The sequence below is a fragment of the Schistocerca americana genome, chromosome 2 (genome assembly GCF_021461395.2).
Source record: "Schistocerca americana isolate TAMUIC-IGC-003095 chromosome 2, iqSchAmer2.1, whole genome shotgun sequence".
Lineage (NCBI taxonomy): Eukaryota > Metazoa > Arthropoda > Insecta > Orthoptera > Acrididae > Schistocerca > Schistocerca americana.
The window spans coordinates 326,424,449-326,447,779 of NC_060120.1; positions in this window are offsets into that span (position 1 = coordinate 326,424,449).

The window sequence follows — 23,331 nt, forward strand, 5'->3', positions numbered from 1 at the left end:
AGGCATTCTTGACCACAACTCAATCATAAAGGTCACGAACACAGCAGCGTGTATTAAAAGGAAACCCAATTACCATCCTCATAACGGCGCTAGTAGGGCAACTCTTATGAGACTGGTGTGAAATTTGAGTAGACATCATCTTTCAGATGTAGAAACAAGTCTCTCAACTTTCGTTTATGTCGCTCAACTCCAAGGTGCTGCGATTTTTTTTTTTTTTTTCGTCGCTGTATTAGTCTGCGTTTCATACGATGTTCACTGACAGTAATAAATTAAGTTACGGGTATGTGATAAACACGTACATCTGAGAAATAGAGCTTAACGCAAATGGCATATGCACCTTACTATACACCATAGAACTGTCAGTTCACATTACGTACGGACATAGGAAGAGGCACCGAACGTTGTAGGCATATCCGTCATCCAACCACAGTTCATCTCGTTGTCTAGCCGGGTTAGAGGCGACAGCTCAGCGTACTGAATTTCTGACTGCACACCACCCGATCAGAAGTATCCAGACACTCCTGTATAGGGAGACGTGTGCCCATTATTCGTTTAAGCGGGGAGTCTCACTTTTGATCGGCATTCGCTGACGAGGGTCCGATACGTTCTTTGTGTGCAGCCGTCATGCGCAACGTGTGAGATAATCTTCCAGTGAACCGAATCTGTTGTTGGGTTTCTGACCAAGTGAGACCTTAATGACCTCTCTCAAACGACTTATTACGAAACAGAGTAAAAGCAATCCAGCCACATTGCTCAGACTTATGAAAACAACGTAACATTATCTGTTCATTGGCTGTTTGTGGGCGCGGACCATCGCCCTTATCATGTATGAGAGGGCGTGTAGTGACGTGACACAAGCTCAAGGGCAGTAGTGTGACGCACAGACTACAACGTGAGCAGTAGCGGGCAAGACCAACAGAGGGCAAGGATCGAGTTTGCAGAAATGCACCTTCTGCACATGCATTTCCCACTTGATTTATCCTTTAATTTTAGGAATGTGAACACAATATTGTCATTGTTTCTACTACAGAATGTTTTCACCTGTAAAGGAGGCAGCGTGTATAACACTGGTAAGACCCATTCTTGAGTACTGCTCGAATATTTGGGGTTCCCATCAGGTAGGACTAAAAGAAGACATTGAAGCAGTTCAGAAGCGTGCTGCTCAAATACTGCCAACAAGCCGAAGACAGTCATTCGCCTTTCCTGCTGCGGCCCGTATGGGCTCGTTCCATTTCATGTCACTTTGCTATGTTACTCCTAGATATTTAAATTGACGTGACCGTATCAAGCAGTTCACTACTAATGCCATATTAGAGCATAACGGGATTGTGTTCCCTACTCATCCTCAGTAACTTACATTTTTCTAGATTTAGAGGAAGCTGCCATTTACAACACGAATTATGAAAGTTGTCTAAGTCATCTTGTATACTACTTAGTCACTCAATATTTGCACTGCGTGTGGGTTGTCGAACTAGCTACTCAAAACTGTTTTCGGAAAACGTGTTCAAACGTACTTCATAAGACTACCTGTCTCTACAACCTGCAATGAATTCATAGACGTCCTAGTGTACACTCGGTAGGTTAAACTCGCATCCAACAAATATTGCTTGATCTGGGTACTTCCGCGCTGCTGAGCATAGACTTTCTGTGCGGCGGTGGGTAGATAATCCAACTGGTCGTTACTTTTAGATTGTCTGTGCGAGCTTCATACCTACCTTCGCCGTTTACAAGAGCTTGAAATCTATTTTTGTAGTCAGTCAGAAAGCGATGGAGAACATACTGACCGTAATTTCCAGTCTGCAAGTACGAATTACTCATTGTGCTCACTGAAAGAAAAAATTCCTACTTGCTATTTACTCAGCGGGATCGGGAACACTAGTTAAAGTTTTGAGTTTTGACTGATATATGCAATAAAAGTTCACACACACAAAATTTACACTACTGGCCATTAAAATTACTGCACCAACAAGAAATGCAGATGATAAACGGGTATTCATTGGACAAATATATTATACTAAAACTGACATGTGATTACATTTTCACGCAGTTTGGGTGCATAGATCCTAAGAAATCAGTACCCTGAACAACCACCTCTGGCCGTAATAACGGCCTTGATACGCCTGGGCAATGAGTCAAACAGATGGCGCGTACAGGTACAGCCGCCCATGCAGCTTCAACACAATACCACAGTTCATCAAGGTAGTGACTGGCGTATTGTGACGAGCCAGTTGCTCGGCCACCATTGCCCAGACATTTTCACTTGGTGAGAGATCTGGAGAATGTGCTGGCCAAGGCAGCAGTCGAACATTTTCTGTATCCAGAAAGACCCGTACAGGACCTGCAACATGTGGTCGTGCATTATCCTGCTGAAATGTAGGGTTTCGCAGGGATCGAATGAAGGGTAGAACCACGGGTCGTAACACGTCTGAAATGTAACGTCCACTGTTCAAAGTGCTGTCAATGCGAACAAGAGGTGACCGAGATGTGTAACCAATGGCACCCCATACCATCACACCGGGTGATACGCCAGTACGGCGATGACGAATACACGCTTCCAATGTGCGTTCAGCGCGATGTCGCCAAACACGGATGCGACCATCATGATGCTGTAAATAGAACCTGGATTTATCCGAAAAATGACGTTTTGCCATTCGTGCACCCAGGTTCGTCGTTGAGTACACCATCGCAGGCGCTCCTGTCTGTGGTGCAGCGTCAAGGGTAACAGCCATGGTCTCCGAGCTGATAGTCCATGCTGCTGCAAACGTCGTCGAACTGTTCGTGCAGGTGGTTGTTGTCTTGGAAACTTCCCCATCTGTTGGCTCAGGGATCGAGACGTGGCTGCACGATCCGCTACAGCCATGCGTATAAGATGCCTGTCATCTCGACTGCTAATGATACGAGGCCGTTGGGGTCCCGCACGGCGTTCCGTATTACCCTCCTGAACCCACCGATTCTGCCAACAGTCATTGGATCTCGACCAACACGAGCAGCAATGTGGCGATACGATAAACCGCAATCGCGATAGGCTACAGTCCGACCTTTATCAAAGTCGGAAACGTGATGGTACGCATTTCTCCTCCTTACACGAGGCATCACAACAACGTTTCACCATGCAACGCCGGTCAACTGCTGTTTGTGTATGAGAAATCGGTTGGAAACTTTCCTCATGTCAGCACGTTGTAGGTGTCGCCAATGGGCGCGAACCTTGTGTGAATGTTCTGAAAAGCTAATCATTTGCATATCACAGCATCATCTTCCTGTCGGTTAAATTTCGCGTCTATAGCACATCATCTTCGTGGTGTAGCAATTTTAATGTCCAATCGTGTAATAACAATCCTAATAATAATAATAATGTCCCTATCGGAAACAGCGCTATTAATAATTGAGATGCGACCTCTATGGGAAGTTTCAAATAAAATGGTCTATCGCCCTGACTTCTAATCACCAAAAGCTAATTGCTCACCTTAAAAATGGAACATAGTCTCGCCACGTGTCACGCGGTTTCATCAACATTACGGGCGACACACAGACAGTTAACTTCCGTGAAATCTAAGTGGTCCAAGACGGTGTACAGTCCACATGAGTTCACTTCCTATTTTCACCGGAAACGCTTTTAAAAGGTGCCTAGCTCTGACGTCATCCGAGGCACAACGCGTGCAGGCTTTCGACTGACAAGGGTAGTTTCATGTCTCGATGCGAAGCGTCTCCCTCTTACTGCCTCTCTGGCAGCGGAGCGCCAAATGGAACATCTGATGTGCACCGCCTTTGGCACAGATAGGAGCATCTCAATGGCCCTTTTCTCGAACGTGTATTAATTTTAACCTTATCGTTTAGGCCCGCATCTCGTGGTCGTGAGGTAGCGTTCTCGCTTCCCACGCCCGGGTTCCCGGGTTCGATTCCCGGCGGGGTCAGGGATTTTCTCTGCCTCGTGATGGCTGGGTGTTGTGTGCTGTCTTTAGGTTAGTTAGGTTTAAGTAGTTCTAAGTTCTAGGGGACTGATGACCATAGATGTTAAGTCCCATAGTGCTCAGAGCCATTTGAGCCATTGAGCCTTATCGTTTAATATTTTGCAGTTTTCTTTTTTCTGTATAAACAGAGTTCGTTACTGGAAAAGTCTTAGCTCGACTGCGTTTAAACTTCGCCGACTAGAATTTTTAAAACGGAACCGACAATAGAACATGACCTCTGCTCTGTCTCTTTATGATTCCTTGTAAGCGTAGTTATTTACAATTAAGTAGTGAAACTTGGTACAGTTGTATTTTTAATGAGTGTAATCAAATGCTGTAATTAAATCTTTCTATTACAAATTCAAATGATGCTTAATCTGCCATTAATAAGGTCGTTTTTGTACCAAATTTGGTTTTTAGGAAATAACTTGAAAATCAATAGAGGTAGCTTATTGGTGTCCCAGATATATGTTTTTTTAGATCAAACTGAGGCTGCATACGAATTTTCATCTTTCTGAGCCCAAACATCTAGCGTCTACAGTTTTTCGTAAAAACTCCTAATTTGACCAAAATATTGCTTTGATCAAGATGAGGCTTGTAACTTTTGATTGCGACATACCTTTGCACAGTCTGAACATTTTCAGCTTTCTGGCTTCATTATTTAGAGCCACTTATTTTTTTCTTAAAAGCGAATAGTTTGCCAAACATATTCATTTGACAATTCTGAGACTTTACAGTGTTAACATCAATATACTGAATCATACACTTACAAAGTTATTTTAATTTTTAAGTTTACTCTTAGATTATGATGCAATTCCTTCGTTTGCTAAGCACAGGCGCGTTATGATGTAGTGTCGCTGGTAGTAGTGAACTAGGGTAAGTCCCGGTAAGACGCTAAGCAAAATTCGTAAAGTTTGCAATGATAAATAAGGGTTGCTATGATCTTGCGTTTCGTGCGTATTACGCCATATGTTGCTGTGTATGAAATTTAGCTAACATGTTGAATTTTTCTTTGGACTTCTACATCTTTGGAGTTCTACATCTGCCTCCGATCTCGAGAAAATGGATCCTATGTAGCGCGCTCACTTCCGATCTCACGCCCTTGAGAATGAAGTGTTCCCATCTCTCATATCTCCTAAACCGCTCGAGACATCGAAACGAGATTGTGGCGAACGACAGCACACCAGGAGGAGAGTATTTTGCCAGTTCGTAAACACACGGAACTTTCTAATCTATGGCGATATATCGGTAGTTATACTTCCTTTTTTTATTTTTTTCACTCCAGTGACTGTAATTTTTTAAGAGTTGTCGACAGTTAGTGAAACAAGAGTTTCCTAGTATTAAATAAACATGAAATTTCTTCTCTTATCTTACTGCAAACCGACAATATGAGGTTTTTCGTAAGGTATTGAGCTCTGATTGCCAATTACTTGTTTAATGAAGCGCTTTGTTTCAGAATATTCTGTCGCAATAGCTGCTGTGAGATGAGTTTGTGCAAATTACATTGTGTTTTGGCAAAGGACGTACAATTTGACGTGTCAACAAGAGAAATGAGATCGTTGCTCATAAATGGTGATGCTTCTTCGGATGAGAAAAGGTTAACAATTCGCACAAAATAAATTGTCAGTTCTGTTGGAATTTTGGTTGAATCCCCGTAACCCATCGTATTTTTAACACTGAGTGCCTGGAATGGAAACTTACCAAAGGATTTTATTCCTTGTCTTGATCTGAGCAGTATTAAAATAATGACGAGCGTTCCTTCAGGCGGAATAACAGCCACATGCCAGATGCTGGTTACTCACGTACGGCTTGCCAAACTGACAATGTGTGATTCGCAAATAAAATAGTTGTTATTGAGAAAAATAAACAATTGATCTGTCGCACAACACAATGGTCAGTGTATTGTCGGCAACTGAGAATAATGCTCGTGTCAGCAACTGAGAATAATGCTCACGACAGGAATGCGGAAGCTAGGCATATGTGCCTTCGAAAAACATTGTCATCAAAGTAATCTGCCTTCCTCAGCAATACACTTCAACAAATTAAATATATCTAATCACCACACTCTTTCAGGATAGTCATACTTTCGTAATAATACCGACCATTTTTTCATTTGTGTGGCCTGTCGTATAATTAGTTTATTAATGCTGATAATTTGTATGCAACCATTGAAATGCTTTTTCTCGTCACGGCGGGCCAATTAAAACATTGTTTCCACAATGAGATTTTCACTCTGCAGCGGAGTGTGCGCTGATATGAAACTTCCTGGCAGATTAAAACTGTGTGCCCGACAGAGACTCGAACCTGGGACCTTTGCCTTTCGCGGGCAAATGCTCTACCATCTGAGCTACCGAAGCACGACTCACGCCCGCTCCTCACAGCTTTACTTCTGCCAGTATCTCGTCTCCTACCTTCCAAACTTTACAGACGCTCTCCTGCGAACCTTGCACTTGCCCGCTAAAGGTAAAGGTCCCGAGTTCGAGTCTCGGTCGGGCACACAGTTTTAATCTGCCAGGAAGTTTCTTAAAACATTGTTATTTGTGACGGCTTTTCGACTGTTTCTAGCTGGCTGTGAAAATGTGATGTCCACAAGTACATAGTATAATGTATCTTATTGCGTCCATATCCAAGTAACGATGGTGAAACATGTACTTCATATCTTGGATGCTTTTTACCAGAAGCCCAAAGGGGTCATATCTGTGGAAATTACGCCTTTTCGACTTTTTGCAATAGATCGAAGAGATACGTCACCATAACGGGCAGCAAGTAGATAATCTTTTTTTATTTTCCTGCCTTGCTTCTAGATCGCGTGATTTTATAATATTCCTTACTTCCTTGTTCACTACCCTCACGATGAATCGTCTGTCCCTTCTTTACGATCTGAAAACATTGTGGAGGCAGAAGATGTAATCCCAGTGGCTAATGGCTCACCAGTTATTGAACTGTGCACTGTTCTTGACAAAAGAATAAACAAAACAACTGTACACATATATGTAAGTGAAAACTATTATGTACTAACGAAAAGAGATGGAGCGCTTAAACGGCGAAAAACGAAACACTACTCAGAGTTAATAAAATTCAGTATACAGTCCAGGCCGTATTTTTACTTCCACTGCCCATATGCGCCTTGCCGAAGTGAGCATATGGCAAGACTGCCTTCCCGCTTCCCGTCTCATCCCTCCCGTAGTACTCGCTTGGAGCGTGGCGCGAGAAACTGTGCCACGACCAACAACGCCGCGCGACCTGACGCAGGCGCGCGTCGCGTCTCAGTCGCGCCGCCTCCCAATTTTCGCGGTTCCATTTGAACCTGTGAAGTTACAAAAATGCGCGCTGTGCTGCCCCTCGCCACAAGCGCTATACGCGTCTCAGTTTGCGCCTAGCCCTACCGTAGGGTCACTCCTGACGATACCGTTGTCTCTGATGAACGCTCGCCGTCCAGGAATACGTATTTGGATCTATTACTTCTATTACAAAATTGCAGTTCAGTTCTTGAGATTACAATTTGAATCTTTTTCGCAATATACTTTTTTAACAATAAGAAACAAAAAATTAATTGGTTGAAATATATACAATTTTCAGAGCTGTATAAATCAATGTTAGTAACTAATGTGGAGATACTTTTATTCTTACACAACAGTCCCAATAGTAGCAGTTACATGGATGAACAACAATAATTCTCATGGGCTGTGAACTATGTACACTTAAAAACTGATTTGGACGGCTAGCAGCAAGTGAAGCTTTAAAAATATTCTAGTTGCAAATGTACATGCCGCGCCGGCGCGCCCACACACAAACGCGCGCGTACACACACACACACACACACACACACACACACACACACACACACACACAGTCACTGTGGTAGAAGGGTCATACTACTACTCTGCAGACTCTCCCTCTCTCTCTCTCTCACACACACTCTCTCTCCTCTCTCTCTCTCTCTCTCTCTCTCTCTCTCACACACACACAACACACACACACACACGCACACTCCCTCTCACTCAGTCAGGTTCACCCATCCGTTCTCTCGCTACAACTGAGTAGTATGAGTACGGGAGAGCTTCAATTCCGTCATCACAAATGATCCTTTTATCGTCATGAGGCGACAGGCCGATATTAGACTGCAGCACAGTGTTCACCTCATCTCCTCTCGATCGAATACTAGTTTGTTGTATCATATGCGGCGGCTGTGGTGCAGCACCGCGAACATCACTGTACAGGCACCGCAAATAGTCTTTGATAGAGAGGGCTCTCGATGCCATACGACACACACCCTCAGCCCGCCTCCGAGTGGCATCTTCCAATGTGAGATATGCGTACATTTTTATTGCAGACCTACAAACTCCACAATCGGCAACCCATTCGCCTCGTCTTTCATAAGGCTGATGACCTTCTTGTTCTGTGGAACAATACCATAAGGATTATCGACGTGTATGAGGACATGTCGAATTCATTACCATGGTACCTCATTGCTTCATATGGATCGCAATTCTTCACCCAATAGATGAAGCTATCTGTATCCATATAAAGTAATTTAGGATCTGCGAAATGAGTTTCTGCAAACTCATAATGAAAGTGGTACATGTGGAATTTGGATAGGTGTAGTATGCACACCCTCACATAAACAGGTCTCATAAACTCTAATGCAGTCTTCGCCATCTCCACAGCAGAAAAGTTCTTACTGAATATGATGACCTGCTTATAATTTGGTCTGGCAATGTATTTTCTTACGCAATAACGCACATCCCATTCGGTTCTAATGAAAATTTCACATCGTTCCCTCAAATTCTCTACTGTTTTACCGAAAATTGAATTATTCATTAATTTATAAAAATCTTTCTCAAAGTCACAGATTGCAGAATCTCTCTGTCTTGTATTCAAATCAATATACTCCTTCAACCAGGGGGACTGCTTGAAGGAGATAGCCTGGGTGAACCTAACAAGCACCATACCCAAGCTGAGACACTTCTGGAGATTACGAGAATGAATAACGTATCTACGCTTATTCCCCAGCATTGTAATCAGTTTTGAGGAGGAGCCTCCTCGCAGAACTAGTTGCTCTGGACACAGCGGCAAATCGGCGTGCGCATCGTGCAAACTAATAGGGTATGTGGGTTTTGCCTCTACAACATACCATGCACCGGAATCAGCTGCCATACCCGCCATGATTTTCCCACCTAATCCCTTGCATTCGTCTTCCCGCGCCCGGGTTCCCGGGTTCGATTCCCGGCGGGGTCAGGGATTTTCTCTGCCTCGTGATGACTGGGTGTTGTGTGATGTCCTTAGGTTAGTTAGGTTTAAGTAGTTCTAAGTTCTAGGGGACTGATGACCATAGCTGTTAAGTCCCATAGTGCTCAGAGCCATTTGAACCTTGCATTCGTCTTTGGGCACCCATCGAAACTCACCATTCGGCAGCAGTTGCTGCACGGCATGCCCATTTAAGTTATTTATCTCCAGGTACATTCTTTAACTCGAATCAAGGGATACGGTGAGCCTGTCACCCATATTTGGGTAATCTGCCTTGGCATGTCTATGGACACACTGGCAAAGTCCCCCACGGATCCCTCGCTCAAAGAAAAGAAGCATGACAGCATCGGTCAATAGTTCGAGGACTCGCTTCGTTTTCTTGAGCATAGTGTCCCAGGACAACGCAGGTGCTGTGTAATAAAAGTTGGGATCCAGGGAATATGTGGTCTTGCATAGACTCCGGAATTTCTTGGAAACGTCCGCAAGCAAGCGCACGTCTGTGTCCATGTAAAGCCGTGCATACTCTCCTCAAGTGGAGATGTTGAATTCCTCTCAGACGCTCACAGCATGCTCATACTCTGCGTCCATTATGGCGTCGTTTGTAAGGCTCCTGGATAATGCAGTTACGTCGGGTAGCCTTGTTTCGTTGAGTTTTGCCATACTATCCAGATACTTGTATTGAGAAAACCCCTTCCTGGTCACAAGTTGAAACTTTTCCTCATCGGGAAATGCTGCTCGAGTGATATACATGTTGCCCTAGGTAGAATTTCAACGAGTTTCTGGAGTAGCTCTTGTATAAAATGTAGCAAGTCAAGGAAGAGGGGCATAATTAGTGGCATCATTGGTTCGGAGAATGAAATATATTTGTCAACGCTCTCACGTAGGACAGTGATCTGATTTTTCTCCAAGCCGAAATCAGCCAAGTGTCATGTCCGCTTAAATTATTGAAGAAAATGGGTATGTGCCTGGTAACTGATACTTCAAATTGAATGTATTGTGAGCTGCGCCACAGGATTTCCCCATAAGATGACAGTGGTCGCTGGGAGTAGTTTCCGATTTCCAGTAGCCCAGAAATATGACAGTCAACCACGTTATCGTAGAAATCTTCACTCTCCTTCCTTTTGGACATGGGAACGTTGTCGCTGTAAAGCTTATCATCTTCCCACGAAAGTTTTTCAAGCTCAGTTAGACAAACCGCAGGATTATCCCCGGCATAAGATTTGTGGCAGTTAAGACTTGAATCATAGGGTGATACAATTTGGAACGTAGCCGCATATAATATGTTTTTTTCTGTAAAGGTAGTATGGGGCATTCAAAGTCGGTGTACACCACAAAACAGCCATCGTTCCTGATGGTGAGCATTCGTAAACTTTATGAATTTGTTTTCCTCAATAGACATAATAACACGTACCAGGTCCTTGGAAAGGCGATCTACTAGATGCTTTGCTAAAAACTCGGTTTTCGAAAAGGCATTGAGGCACCTTAAGCAAATATACTCTTTACACTTGTGTTTACTCAGTTTGGGGGCTCAGTTTGGGAGCTAGAAGGCGGGACATGTCTTTGATCCAAACATAATGATGATCGCCGTTCTCTTTATTTTTCTCATCTGAGAAGAACAGCATTTTACATCCATCTTACTGGCAAATTTTGAGAAATGGAGTGTTCCGACGACTATATGCTCGTTCTGTTCATCTGACTTGCGTTTCTCCAAGCCGTAAAATGAGCCTGTATTGCAGTACTCTGCACCTCAAATTTAGATATGTCCTGTATCTCGACAGGGAACCCGATACAACCACAGTTATAACAGTTATGAATATCAAGGTATCTACTGTATTTAGATGTGCGCTATGGATGATCCCGATAATTGTAATTTCTTTCGCAAGCCAGTATTGATTATGCAAAACAAACGAGGTCGGTTTTATTTTCGACATTAAAGCATGGCTTCTTATCAGCTATACTCTTATGAAGCTCGATATAGCTGGACCTTCCATTTACTGGATCACACACATACATATGGATGTGCTTCAGCTGATCCTCTAACTGTCGTCTCAGAAAACAAGTCCAGCGAAACATTCAAGGGTGACTCACGAAACCACCCGGTGATTGATATGCTTCACGTTATTACACCATTTTCTCCTTCAAAGATAGTGAGGGCTAAATGGCGTGATACCACTGGTCATTAACAAGCTCGAAGAGAACAGCAAGGAACACTTTCAGAAATCCTGCAGGGTTTCAGTATCCTTCTGGTGGATTCTCGATCCTAGAGAACGAGTTTCGCTTCTCAAAGGCCTCCGCAATCACCGAGTACTTTAATCGCGGTATCATAAAAGAAGGTTGTACACATGAAAGAATCCTGGAAATACTAGAAGGTATCAGATAGATTATATAATGGTAAGACAGAGATTAAGAAACTAGGTTTTAAATTACAAGACATTTCCAGGGACAGATGTGGACTCTGACCACAATCTATTGGTTATGAACTGTAGATTAAAACTGAAGAAACTGCAAAAAGGTGGGAATTTAAGGAGATGGGACCTGGACAAACTGATTAAACCAGAGGTTGTACAGAGTTTCAGGGAGAGCATAAGGGAACCATTGTCACAAATGGGGGAAAGAAATACAGTAGAAGAAGAATGGGTAGCTCTGAGGGATGAAGTAGTGAAGGCAGCAGAGGATCAAGTAGGTAAAAAGACAAGGGCTAGTAGAAATCCTTGGGTAACAGAAGAAATATTGAATTTAACTGATGAAAGGAGAAAATATAAAAATGCAGTAAATGAAGCAGGCAAAATGGAATACAAACGTCTCAAAAATGAAATCGACGGGAAGTGCAAAATGGCTGAGCAGGGATGGCTAGAGGACAAATGTAAGGATGTAGAGGCTTATCTCACTAGGGGTAAGATAGATACTGCCTACAGGAAAATTAAAGAAACCTTTGGAGAAAGGAGAACCACTTGCATGAATATTAAGAGCTTTGATGGAAATCCAGTTCTAAGCAAAGAAGGGAAAGCAGAAAGGTGGAAGGAGTATATAGAGAGTCTATACAAGGGCGATGTACTTGAGGACAATATTATGGAAACTGAAGAGGATGTAGATGAAGATGAAATGGGAGATATGATACTGCGTGAAGAGTTTGACAGAGCACTGAAAGACCTGAGACGAAACAAGGCCCCCGGAGTAGACAACATTCCATTAGAACTACTGACGGCCTTGGGAGAGCCAGTCCTGACAAAACTCTACCACCTGGTGAGCAAGATGTATGAGACAGGCGAAATACCCTCAGACTTCAAGAAGACTATAATAATTCCAATCCCAAAGAAAGCAGGTGTTGACAGATGTGAAAATTACCGAACTATCAGTTTAATAAGTGACAGCTGTAGAATACTAACACGAATTCTTTACAGACGAATGGAAAAACTGGTAGAAGTCGACCTCGGGGAAGATCAGTTTCGATTCCGTAGAAATGTTGGAACACGTGAGGCAATACTGACCTTACGACTTACCTTAGAAGAAAGATTAAGGAAAGGCAAACGTACGTTTCTAGCATTTGTAGACCTAGAGAGAGCTTTTGACAATGTTGACAGGAATACTCTCTTTCAAATTCTAAAGGTGGCAGGGGTAAAATACAGGGAGCGAAAGGCTACTTACAATTTGTACAGAAACCAGATGGCAGTTATAAGAGTTGAGGGACATGAAAGGGAAGCAGTGGTTGGGAAGGGAGTGAGACAGGGTTGTAGCCTCTCCCTGTTATTCAATCTGTATATTGAGCAAGCAGTAAAGGAAACAAAACAAAAATTCAGAGTAGGTATTAAAATCCATGGAGAAGAAATAAAAGCTTTGAGGTTCGCCGATGACATTGTAATTCTGTCAGAGACAGCAAAGGACTTGGAAGAGCAGTTGAACGGAATGGACAGTGTCTTGAAAGGAGGATATAAGATGAACATCAACAAAAGCAAAACGAGGATAATGGAATGTAGTCGAACTAAGTCGGGTGATTCTGAGGGAATTAGATTAGGAAATGAGACTCTTAAAGTAGTAAAGGAGTTTTGTTGTTTGGGGAGCAAAATAACTGGTGATGGTCGAAGTAGAGGGGATATAAAATGTAGACTGGCAATGGCAAGGAAAGCATTTCTGAAGAAGAGAAATTTGTTACAATCGAGTATAGTTTTTGAAGTATTTGTATGGAGTGTAGCCATGTATGGAAGTGAAACATGGACGATAAATAGTTTGAACAAGAAGAGAATTGAAGCTTTCGAAATGTGGTGCTACAGAAGAATGCTGAAGATTAGATGTGTAGATCACATAACTAATGAGGAGGTATTGAATAGAATTGGGGAGAAGAGGAGTTTGTGGCACAACTTGACAAGAAAAAGGGACCGGTTGGTAGGACATGTTCTGAGGCATCAAGGGATCACAAATATAGCATTGGAGGGCAGCGTGGACGGTAAAAATCGTAGAGGGAGACCAAGAGATGAATACACTAAACAGATTCAGAAGGATGTAGGTTGCAGAGGGTACTGGGAGATGAAGAAGCTTGCACAGGATAGAGTAGCATCGAGAGCTGCATCAAGCCAGTCTCAGGACTGAAGACCACAACAACAACAACATGGTGTTACTGATCTAATGTCCTACACTGGAAGGACGGGAGAAGGAACTGCCGCTAACCACAGGTTTACTACTATTATCACTATGAGTACCACTAGTTGACGACAGGGCTGCTGCTGCTGGCTGCATGGAGGAGCAGGGAGGTGCATGTACCTTTCAGTTTGGGCAATTACATGGGGGAGGAGGAAATTGTGCGTTGCCCTATTGTCAGCAGCCTGGCTGTGGCTGCAGCTCCTGCACTGGTTGTTGCCACAATCTTGAGACAATTGCTGGAGGAAGCGTGGTCCATCGATGCCAGAACGGAGCAGGCGTGGAGGCTGGGGCGGTGGTGACTCCAGCTGTGCCGGCATGGAATGTGGCAGCTGCCCTCTCTGTGACGAGGTCCTTCTTACACAATAGAGCATGCCGCACAGGATCGTGTCTTCTTGGCGGTTTCTTCACATCCCATGGTACCCGCACCACTGCATATTGCACGGAAGGTGGTACTGTAGATAAAGAATAATGAGAAGTAAGTACATCATTCCAGACATTGCTTGCTGCTGCGAGGGAAAAAAGAATACTGGTTATTTGTAAGCACAGTGAGTATGTATTACCTATTCGCTCTGATTTCATGACATATCCCTCAGGTCATCTGGCATCTCCTCATGGTGATGGAGCTCCTTCTCGATCTCCTCCACCCACTCATGCGTTTCCTCGCCCGAACCACCGTGGGCCAATCGATCGAGGTCTCTGAAATCACCTACAACAGCAACATACTGATTTAATAAAAAAGAAGACGTACATACACAATACCAAGAAAAAAAATTTGAGGAACGAATGTGTACTTTCTCTATAGCTGTGATGTGGATGGCATCACAACCTCTGTCGCTGCCTGCTACTGCTCCACACAATCATCTACTACAACAACAAAGAATACGCAACATATTTTACGTGTATGATGAAATTTTTGTCCAACAGCAGCATATTACGTCTATGCACAATAATATAAAGAAGAAAACATGTACTTACAATGCTGCTGCTGTTGCTGGCTTTCAGCAGTCATGTCATCTATTTCCCGCTGGATGGATACTGAAGCAACAAGAAGATATGTCACCAGAATCAGGTTTTCACTCTACAAGGGAGTCTGCGCTGTTATGAAACTTCCTGACAGATTAAAACTGTATGCCGGACCGAGACTCGAACTCGGGACCTTTGCCTTTCGCGGGCAAGTGCTCTACCATCTTTTTTTTTTTTTTTTAATTCTCATTTTTTTGGCTTTTGTTCGTTGGACCTGCTCGGGGCGGACGTCGTAAGACGTCCATTGAGGTTCACTGTTGATCGATTAACTCAGTTTTTTTATTACAGAGGGCACGTAACCCTCTAAGCGAACACGCTGAGCTACCGTGCCGGCTACCATCTGAGCTACCCAAGCACGGACCGCCCTCACAGCTTCAATTATGCCAGTACCTCGTCTCCTATCCTCCAAACTTCACAGAAGCTCTTCTGCGAACCTTGCAGAACTAGCACTCCTGCAAGAAAGGATATTGTGGAGACATGGATTAGCCACAGCCTGGGGAATGTTTCCAGAATGAGATTTTCACTCTGCAGCGAAGTGTGCGCTGTCATGAAACTTCCTGGCTGGCAGATTAAAACTGTGTCCCAGACTGAGACTCGAACTCGGGGCCTTTGCCTTTCGCGGGCAAGTGCTCTACCAAGCTGTGAGGACGGGTCGTGAGTCGTGCTTGGGTAGCTCAGATGGACAGTGCTGCTCTCGCAGCCGAGCGAAGCAGACGTGCAGTGTGTGCTCTCCGCCAGCTGCGCGGGCCCGCACGCCTTGTTTACTTTCTTCGGCCGACACTAACGTGACGCCGTAGCGTTACAAGACCATGGCAGACCAATACAGATCAACCTTGAAATTCTCATTTCGGAACGACAATACCCGACCAAAGGCGCTCGAAGTCGAACGCTTTTTAAAAGAGGAAGGCAAGATCCGGGCTGCCGACATAGTCGGCATTAACTTTTCGAACGTCAGTAGCACGATCTATGTAAAACTCGTAAGCGAAGCTACATGCGACAAGGTGCTTCGTGAGATGAAACAAGAACTCTGAATCTGCCACGCAGACGGAAATATTGGCCACGTCGAGGTCGGCCATGCCGCAATGGGACTGCACACTATACGCATATTCGAACTTCCATTTGAACTCCCTGCGGCAGACGCTGTGGCGGCGCTCCGCCCTACGGCACGGTACACGAACACGTGGCTGAAAAATGGACCCTGTTTAAGACGGTGCCGGGCCATATTTACGACGGCCAGCCGAAGACGTGTTCCGGATGCGGCAACGAAGGAAGGTCAACTTTCTTTCCGAGTGCCTCCAGCGTCGGATCACACAACTCCCACCAATGGACGTTGCACCTCCATCGACGAAGTTTATTCTCCCAGTGACTTACGCGGCGGCGCTCACGACGTTCTCCGCAAAACAGACACAGCCGACCGGTTTAGCGGTACAGGAATCACCTCCCACGGACAGAAACCTGGATGATCCACCGACCTGGCCAGTGGAGGGAAATAGTACGATGACTCTGGAGTTACAGAACGCGACAGTCATTGACGACTGCAAGATGGCAATTGATTCCCTTACTGTACCGACCGAACCATTTGTCCCGGCGGGGCGTGAGTCAGAGCCGTCTTCTGACAATGAAGGCCACGTACGGAAACAGCGATCACCGAAACGCCGAAAGCGCTGTCGTCGGACCGTGTCGGAACACGGCGGTTCACATTCGGCCGGTGAAGAACAACTGACCACTCAAGGAGCCAACCGCGAGGCTGAGGCCATTTCCACTGACTCCAACCTTGCGGATCATGCAGCATAAGCAGCACAAGGAGGGCCGCGTTCGGCGGGGGTTGACATCACTTCCGATGTTCGCTTCTCTCCAACATCAACATGGATAACATCGCCCAACCAACGCGTTGCCAGGCTTACCGTCTGGCGACAATGGCCGGCCGAAGTGGCCGAGCGGTTCTAAACGCTACAGTCTGAAAGCGCGCGACCGCTACGGTCGCAGGTTCGAATCCTGCCTCGGGCAGGGATGTGTGTGATGTCCTTAGGTTAGTTAGGTTTAAGTAGCTCTAAGTTTAGGGGACTGATGACCTCAGAAGTTAAGTCCCATAGTGCTCAGAGCCATTTTTTTGGCGACAATGAATATCAATATGATAAGTTCTCCTGTCAAGATCCAACTTTTGAAAGAAACAATACGAGCCATGGGAGTAAATTACGCTTTCCTACAAGAAGTAAAAACGACCGCACTCCCGAACTTTTATGGTTACGCCGCATATGTGACGCACGGTAGCCCTGCAGACACCGGAGTGGCAATATTAGTGCGTGATGGTATTGAAGTTACCGACGTCATGTATCTACCCTCTGCGCGAGGAATAGCACTTACGGCGCTCAACAGTCGATTCATTAATGTTTGGCTCTGAGCACTATGGGACTCAACTTCTGAGGTCATTAGTCCCCTAGAACTTAGAACTAGCTAAACCTAACTAACCTAAGGACATCACACACATCGATGCCCGAGGCAGGATTCGAACCTGCCACCGTTTCAGACTGCAGCGCCTAGAACCGCACGGCCACTTCGGTCGGCTCAATAATGTTTACGCGCTGTCTGGTACCACCAGACGTCACGACCGCGCCAGATTCTACTCCACGAATGTCCCCCCCCCCCCTTTTTCTTGGACGGTACGAAAACAATGTCTTCGCCGGCGATTTTAATTGCGTACTTCACCCCAAGGACCAAATCCCACACTACATGCCCTGTCCGGAACTGGGTGCGATGATCCAAGAACTTCACTTGTGCGACACGGGGGGAAAAGTCAACGGTAATCGATCTGGCTACACTCGTCTTACCAGTCATTTGGCCAGCCAACTTCATCGCATATATGTGTCACAAGACCTCACACGAGAAGTGGTGGTCGCCGAACTAAGGCCTCAGGCCTATTCTGATCATAGTGCATGTATCTGCACTATACATCTCCACCCCCAAATCTGGCGCAGCAATTGCTTTTGGAAGCTTAATATAACTCACCTCCAGGACCTGGATTGCCGTCGGCAAGTTGAAGCACCGTGGACTGACTGTGAACGCCGTCACCCACGACACACCTCGACCCTGGAGTGGTGGCTCCTCTGTGCCAAACAAGCAATCCACAGGACACTTATGCAGTTTGGCAACGACGTGGCTGCGTGGCATCGACTGACCCTCGATTTTTACTACGCGGCACTCAGGGACTTCGATGTCTTACCCCCTTCCCTGGGGAGCCAACATGACCAAAGCACAATCAAGGCTCACGTACTATCACTGACGAAGCGCCGACTAGAAGGTGCCGTAGTCCGCTCGCGACGGCACGACCGAACGGCCGCAGAGGAACCCACTATGCCCCACGTTGTGGAGGATATGCGCCGACATCGCCAACACTTAATCAGACAACTCAGGACACAGGACGGTCGCTGCTGTACGACCCAAGCAACCATAATAAAGGCGGTGGAGGCTCATTTTCGTCATTTTTACCAGGAAAGAACCGTCGATGACGACGAGGCCACTACTGAAGTGATACAGCAGGTAACACATTCTATCAACGAGGCTACCGTGAACGCACTAACGGAGGAAGTCTCACTCGAGGAAATCGAAGACGCCGTGGACAAAGGTGCGGCCAATAAGTCTCTTGGGTCTGATGGACTGCCCATCGAATTCTACCGGACCTTCCGTGACATCATGGTGCCTCGCTGGGTTATAATGTTCCGCGAACTTATGTCTCTAGACTGTGTTGTGAAGCCAGCGTCTGTAGAAGGACTTCTCATACCGGTACACAAGCCAGTTGGAGGGCGACCAATTAGCGACTATCGGCCGCTTACAATACTGAACGCCGACTACAAGATTTTCGCGAGGCTTGTGGCGGGCCGTATTAAGACGACTTCGACGATGATTCTCGCCCCAGAACAGACGTCGCAGGGGGGAGAATCCAACTTACACATGGCCACCGGGGACTGCAGGGACTAAATAGCATTCACCTCTGCGTGTTGTCTGGGAGCGGCGATCGTCTCCATCGATTTCAATCGCGCTTTTGATAGAGTGCACCATAGCTTCCTCCTACGAGTGATGAACCGTATGGGATTCCCTCCGGGCCTCATTGACTCCCTACTGCGTCTTTGTACCGCAGCCAACTCACACGTCCAGGTCAATGGAAGGACGGTAGGACCAGTACCCATTAAGAGGTCTCTATGACAGGATTGTCCCCTTTCTACCTACCTTTATGCAATCGCACTCGAGCCACTCCTAGGGGGCCTTAACCACCGGCTATCTGGCATCACGCTGCGGGACGTCACCTTTCGCTATAGGGCATACGCTGACGACCTGCTACTGCTGGTTTGTTCCAATGACGAAGTTCAAAGGGTACTAACCTGGATCGAGCGATACGGGCAGTCCAGTCTTCTGAACATCAAAAAGTCGGCGGCGTTGGATATTGGGCGTGGTCTCGGACCGGAAGCCCTCGCTTCCCTCCCACCAGTTTTTGATCCGCGATATTTGGGAATCACGTTCATGAAGGATGTACGTAAAACAGCTGCAGCAAACTATCGACTGTTATTACAGATCATACGCGCAATGGTGCGGCAGGACCTGCTCCGGGACTTGAATCAGCTACAACGTGTTGAATACTTGAACCTCTACGTGGCATCAAAACTCAACCATGTGGCACAAGTCCTTCCACAACCGCTGCAGGTATGTCGCCGGCTTCAGGCGGCCTTCAGTTACTACGTTTCCGCAAGTCATACATTTAAAGTACGATACGAGACTCTTACCCTCCCAATGCACAAAGGGGGGCTGGGATTGGTCAACGTCAGGGCGAGAGCAGCTGTCCTTTACATGAGCAACATGAGGAAACGATGGAAAAGTCAACATACGTCTCTCACGGGTCGCTTACTACACTTTCTGATATCAGTCTCTCACGTCCCGTCGGTTCAAAAATGGCTCTGAGCACTATGGGACTTAACTACTGTGGTCATCAGTCCCCTAAAACGTAGAACTACTTAAACCTAACTAACCTAAGGACATCACACACATCCATGTCCGAGGCAGGATTCGAACCTGCGTCCGTAGCAGTCGCGCGGTTCCGGACTGCGCGCCTAGAACCGCTAGACCACCGCGGCCGGCCGTCCCGCCGGTGTTGGTTGCGCACGACGCATCACAGCTCTCCCATGTGTCGACCTTCATTCTTGATTACAGCTACGTCTGCTCGAACCTCCCCGCCGCACGTCCACCAAAGGCGAAAGATTTTTATACCAACCTTCTACGGGCTGCTCCCCATAACGTGGTGGAAAACAGGTACCCTAAGGTTCATTGGCCAAGAGTGTGGAAAACGATACACCACAACTTTCTGTCGTCCACGGTGCGTTCGAAGAGGTATCAGATCGCCAACAAAAAATATGCCACACGACAGCGACTTCACGCTATTGGACTGGCAGACTCGCCTTATTGCTCAGATTGTCACCTCTTGGATATCGATGAACGTCGTTTTACATGCGTATCTTTGTCCGGAGTTTGGCGACTAACACAGAAGATATTGGCCTGTTACCTCCGGGTCACGCCTGATATGATTGTCCTTCAGGCCCTACTCTGTCCAGATGAATCTTACTTTCCCGCCGCAAAATATCATGCACTTACATGGTTCAAAGGAATTCCTCATCAGATCGGCACTTATCGAAACACGTGCTCTGACAGTTCTCTCTCGTATATCGTGCAAATAGTAAATATTCGCCGAATACGGCGTATCCAGCTAATGTGCCATTGACATGTAAACACCATTCGACGGTTTCGAAACACAACAGTAATAGTAACGGTAAGACTAGTATCGTCGAATCAAGCGAAGTTGTATTCCTTCGAATAACAAGTCGATATGCTTCTAATTTACGGATCATGCCAACGAAATTCAGTAAGAGCTAGAGACTTATACGCTGGAAGATATTCTCAACGTACTCACCCTACATGTCGTACATCTAAATATGTGTACGTTAAACTGAGAATAACTAGATCTTTAACGCATCAGAAACATATTCGGCAAAGGAAAGTTACTAACGAGGAAACAAAAATTGGTACTCTTGCCACTGTCGTTCGAGATCCTTGTGTTAGTTCGCGTCAAATTGCAAGGGAATCTGGCATGAGCCAGAGTAGTGTTGTTCGTGTTCTTCATCGCCATAAATATCTTCCTTACCGTATCAGTCTCCATCAGGAATTAATTGGTACGGATTGTATGCATCACACTGAATTCTGCCCATGGCCTCAACTTCAGATTCAAAGGGGTAACACATTTATTAATTTGATTTTATTTACAGACAAGGCTACATTCACTGACCATGGAAATGTTAATTTGCATAACATGCATTATTGGGCAACTGAAAATCCATGTTGGCTGCGGTAGGTTTCACACCAAAAACCGTGGTCAGTGAATGCATGGTGCGGGCTTCTGGAGGACAGAATTATAGGCCCCTATTTCATCGAAGGAAATCTTAATTGTAGGAACTACACCAAATTCCTGCAAGAAACATTACGCCTGTTATTGGAAGAAATACCTTTAGGAACAAGGAACAGAATGTGGTATCAACACTATGGGTGTCCTGCACATTTTTCGATGATGGCTAGAAATGAGTTGCAGAGACAATTCCCAAATCGTTGGATTGGACGCGGAGGAGATGTGCCGTGGCCGGCTCGTTCGCCAGACTTGACGCCTCTGGAGTTTTCGTTGTGGGGATTCGTAAAAGACATTGTTTATAAAAACGTTCCAACAACACCTGAAGATATGCGAGAGAAAATTGTCAGAGCATGTGCTTCGATAAGTGACAATGTGATCAAGAATACCACTCAATCCATGATAAGATTCCAGCACTGCATTGATACTAATGGTCATCACTTCAGACACTTTCTGTAAATGGACGTTCATACCACCTTTGTGACCTTCGTTGACCTTCAAAGACCTTACTGTTACACATCATTAGATTCCTCTCGATAGCCGCTATCGGAAAATAAGTACCAAACTATAGTATCCCATTTAAAACAACAAAGTTGACCTTCATATCTCGAAGCGACCCGACCTAGCAACAAAAACCCAACGCCATATTATGGCCCCCGTTGTCCCATGCAACTTTTGTCCCACAAACTTTTCAGCTCCTATCATACTTTTGGAGTTATTCTTTGGTGGCAATAGTTAGTGACTCACCCCGTATATTGTTCAGGAGTAGAATAAAAACCAGTGACTTGTTGTGGCACAGAAGTAAAAAAAAATGTCTTGATTGTTAAAAGGAACCCAAGTCGTCATATCACAATATTATTTTTTCTCCTTGAAAAACATTACAGTGGTCTTGGGGCAGTGTGCTCTACAATTCATTCCCAGTTATCAATTTCCAAAAAAAAAGAAGAAAAAAGTCTCTACTTGTTTGGTACAATATACAAAGGATAGGATAGTTTTTTTGTTTTTCTCAAAACTACGCGGGTCTTAACATTTTAGGGTTACTAATTTTTGTCTGACGTGCATGTTTTCACCAAGTGGTTCAAATGTTCAAAAGTGTGTGAATTCCTATGGGATCAAACTGCTGAGGTCATCGGTTCCTAGACTTAACACACTACTTAAACTAACTTATGCTAAGGACAACACACACACCCATGCCCGAGGGAGGACTCGAACTTCCAGCGGCAGGGGCCGAGCAATCAGTGACATGGCGCCTCTAACCGCGCGACCACTTTAAGCCGCTCAACAAGTGGTAGTTAAAGAGAAAGAGAGAGAGAAAAATTAGAAAATACAATGGTTGTTAGCAATTACTTGTAAAGGAGCATCTATTCCCGACGACAGTGCGTTTAGACTTTTAAAAATTTATCCATAAATTAATTTTCTTGTCGTCCCACTGTCGCTGCTGATGAGTGTTGTCGTAACATCATCTCACAGTCAGATATCTTCACTCACAACACCCAACAGCATACAAGCACGTAGCTGTCCACACCACATCACGGAACATCATCTCACGTCAGTTAAAATGTCAAAAAAAGATCTTCAGAGCTAGACGCCACAAAATTCATTGCCCCAAAAAATTCTAAAATCTTGTTTTGACGGATCAAGTCTTCCATAAAGAAAACTAAAATAAATTCCCCTGTCTGGCAACTTGTTAAGAGGGCTGTGGAATACAGTATGGTAACCCATGGTGTTTCGCCATCTACTAAGAGGTGACCATTCATCGCCGAAAGACGTTCCTCAAATATGATATCTGCGCATAAAGATGTAATTTAAAGTTAGAGGAATGTGGAACTGTGACTGAATTGAGTTTAAGCGACACACGACGAAGTAATCTTCAATGAGGCAGTTTATTTCCACAAACGAGACTGTAAGCTGCAACTGGTGGGGGCTTAATTGTAGACACAGCGCCTAATAATTCAACTGCTCGGATGTGTATCTGTAATGTTCCCTAATTCGGTTTAATAATTCACAAGCTCTATTACACGTATGCCATGGACACTCCCG